This window comes from Perna viridis, chromosome 4, assembly GCF_037379345.1.
Source record: "Perna viridis isolate PV_CMFRI_1.1 ecotype Kerala chromosome 4, ASM3737934v1, whole genome shotgun sequence".
In the NCBI taxonomy this organism is placed as follows: Eukaryota; Metazoa; Mollusca; class Bivalvia; order Mytilida; family Mytilidae; genus Perna; species Perna viridis.
Genome location: NC_142448.1, coordinates 4,353,976 through 4,358,137, shown reverse-complemented (window position 1 = coordinate 4,358,137; position 4,162 = coordinate 4,353,976).

Genomic DNA, 4,162 nt, shown 5'->3' with positions numbered 1-4,162 from the left:
TCGCTAGACATTTTCAAAAAGACGTAACTTTTTTGTTTTTGTTTGTACTGAAAAGTTTATCGAATGCCAACGTAGAATTGCTGAAAGTATGTGCATTTATAGGAAATATTAATTGAAAAGAATATTGCGTAAATAAGTTCTTTCTTGATCACTGAACACTTTTAGAAATCTGACCATTTACCAACACTTTCATTTTTGTATTGGATTTTTCTTTTGCCTAGAATTAACGCAATTATCACATAAAGAACATATGAAATTATTCTTCCATGCAAAATTTGTCGAAGTTCGTACCCTCTGCAATAGCGCAATTCACTATTTTAGCTTTTCTGGACCTACAGTTTGTTACACCTGACAGGCGGAATTTTGACGTTTTCACAGGTATGGAAAGTTTAATTGATTATAAGAATTAGACATACCATTTATGACTAATATTCAGTACTAATAATTTGTCCTGATTTCAACAGCTTTCATGTATTCACAGTTTTGATACACTAGTTATTTATAGTTTACATAGGTGTGTAAATAGCAATAGCGCGCGTTACGTATGGCAAGCCAAAGAGGACAAAAATCAATATTTTGTAATATTAGAAAATGAATTTTTAATATTACAAAACCATTTTTTAATATTAGAAATTCTTTTTGTAATATTAAAAATTATTTTTCTAATAATACAAATTCCTGATTTAGTAATATTATAAAATATCACACATTTTGTAATATTACGAATTGAATTTGTAATATTAGAAAATGACTTTGTGATATTAGAAAATAAATTTGTAATATTAGAAAATCAGTCACATTTTTTTAATATTACAAAATGATTTTCTAATATTAAAAAATCGTCATTGAATGCGACAAATCCATTTTCTAATATTAGAACATCAATTTCTAATATTCTAAAATAGTTTTTTTTATATTAGAAATTCAATTGAATTTTTAATATTAAATTTTTTTTAATATCAAAAAAGTGTTTTGTGATGTAAGAAATCTAATTTGTAATATCAGAAAATGAATTTGTAATATTAAAAAATCATTTTTTAATATTAGAAAATGCTCATTTTTGTCCACTTTGGCTTGCCATAGTAACGTCACAGTTAGTGGCTATGTTCTAGACGTCCAATTGGACGTGATTGTAGTTGTTCAAGGGTAAAAACTTTAAGAACTCCAATTTAGATTAACCGCGCAACCGAACGGACGGTGGCGCATAGACACCCGACCTTCCGGTTTCATATACATATCAATGTGTGTTAATAATATGCTTTGTAATTCATTATATTACATGCCATAACCATTTTATGTAGGTAAATGTGCTAATAAATATAGTCTATTGCCTATTAATTAGGTCGTTGTGAAAACACAAATAAATCATTCTAACTATTTAGTGCTAACCTGATGAGTAAACGTTTCTCTACACTCGTATCTAAACATATGATTTTTTATAAAAATAAACGTTTATAAAATTATATTTTTTTTGTTTCACGTCTCCTTTAACATCGTCGAAGACCGAGATGTAATAAACATTTTTGAAAAAAAAGGACCGAAATGTCGCCCACCTTCAAAAATAAACTTATGGCAGGCCGTTGTGGAATTCATTCCCCATATATTGATATTAATAAATAATTTAATAACATGTAATAAATATTTATGAACATGTTGATAAGTATTTAATAACATGTTCATAAATATTAACTAACGTGTTATTAAATCTTATTCCGGATGATGCATGCCGGGCGATATCCAATATCATATACATTTACAAACACTTTTCTGACCACGATTAAACCACCTATAGTGGCACCCTCTTTATTAACACGTTAATAATTTATCCATTCACTGATTTGATAACGTGGTTATACGTATTTATTAACGTGTTGATAAATCGTACAATTTATTGATATCAATAATTAATTATTAACATGTCGATAAATTATTTATTGAATAAATGATTAATTGATATTAATAAATAGGTAATAAATTCCACAACGGCTTGCCATATAGACAGGATACCGTGTCGAAGGGTCTTACATGACACTTTTTTATCTTACTGCAAAAAGAAAAGTGTTGTAAGCGGGAAAAAGCCGGTAGAACTCTCTTGATGCTTTTTTCGATAAATGTGAAAAATATGATAAGTATTCGAATCCCCCACATTGAAAACAATTTATAAATTAGCAGGAAACCCATTCCTTATTGAAGAATTAAACTGAACTTCAGAATCTCGTTTCTTGTTTCAAAGACAAAGCCGCCAATAATGTGGTTGTGCTGTAACGTAAATACTATATAAAAGTACTTTTAAAGGATTCATCATTACCTTTTCAGAAATATGGCCTCAATTCAGCCACAATTTTTTCTCCGACTACACTCACTACAGACAAATATGTGTATCTAGAAAACTTTTAATGCATATATTGTAAAACAAGGAAAACCGAGCGGAAATCTACGAAATATTCAGAAACTGATGGGCGTAGAAGCTGCATGTAACACGTATAAAAATGAATAGTTTATTATGCAGGAATATAATTTTGACAATCCAAAAACAATATACAAATTCCGTTACCCAAGTCAAAGAACCTGCATAATGTCAGTAATTTAGACAAAAGTATAAATATAACACTAAATAATTATCAGTGATAATAATAAAATATCAAATCTAGGCCGGGGTTGGGCTAACAAAAACAGCACCTTCAAGTAAAAACGTTACGGAATTCACCGTCTAAAAACACTTGAAATACAGGAAGATGTGTATAAAAAGAGCTATAAAGCTTACCGTTGACTATATAAATATCCACAAGTCCAAACGTGGCAAATAAACAGGTCAAGGGAACGACACAGCCGATCCCTGGGACAGTCGAATTTCGAATTCCCAACTTTGTTTTCAGTAGAAACACCAACGTCAGATTGTTGACAACGCATGACATTTCCCGCAATACACTAATTTCGCGGAATAAAAGACGTTCACAATCCTGACGCGACTGACAAATATGCAGAACGAATAAAACATAACTATATACAACAATATTCTACAACAAGACTAATTTACTCAAAACACGGAATTTAAACCTGCATCTAGGCTAAAAACCACTAATTCCACTTCCCATAGGCTTCTATGCTAATTTCACAATATTCAATGGCTTCTCTGGACTTTACCTTAACTTTAACCTGCAGAGGACTATATATCAGCATGATTCTACATATGTCAGTTCACAATCCTCAGAATGGCATGTGGGGTTAGCAGACCTGCAGTGCAGTACTGGTCACCGGAAGTGACGTGTCTATAAATAGCATGGGATATGCACAAGATAGGGGTATATTTAGAATTCATTATGGAGATTAGGCTTCACATCACAAGAAGCAAAATGCACCTATAAAATGTACAGAAATGTTTTTCCTTTCAGAAACTGTTTAAATTTTTTAAATGAGATGAGAACTTTCTTCAGGAACAGGGGTAATTTCTGCGTAAGACTATTTTTGCGTACATTCCAAATGCTCATTGGTTGAATTGGCGGTCTGTAACCTCTAACCAGTCCTGGTATAAAAATTAATGTACGCCAAAAGAACGATAACTTTTCTTTGGCGGAAAATGTAGACATCAAAACAGCGACAGACTTCTATTAAAATGATAATAATTAATAACTTAAATGGTAAGACAATGCTAAACCATTATCCCTAAGTACATTTTTGTCTTCCCAAATTACTTCAGGATAATTAATATATGTGAAAACGTATTTCACAACACATAGCATCCCCTGGATAAGGAAAAGTCACATCAATTGTATGTACAACTATGTCAAACGCTGATCTGATTTTTGATGTTTTAATTTTATCAATTCGTTTTTTTTTATTGGCTATTGACCCATTAATGTCTCCTGTGGAGCTCATTTGGCAGTAGAAGAAAGTTTGTCTTTATTTTTACTCTATCTCCATTGTTTTTTTAGATATGAAATGAGTATTTTACTCAAGCCTGTATTCTGTGAAAAGACGTATATTTGATGTTTGTCAGAATAATGGACACCCTAATAATGCTGATTAAGACCCCTTGAGTAGTTACATAGTAGAATATTTTTTTAGAAAATTAAAAACTACAAGGTAAGACAATGAGTGCAAAGTGATGACATAAGGTCACAATGACATTTGGTGCAGGTGACATAATGAATTGCAAAACATC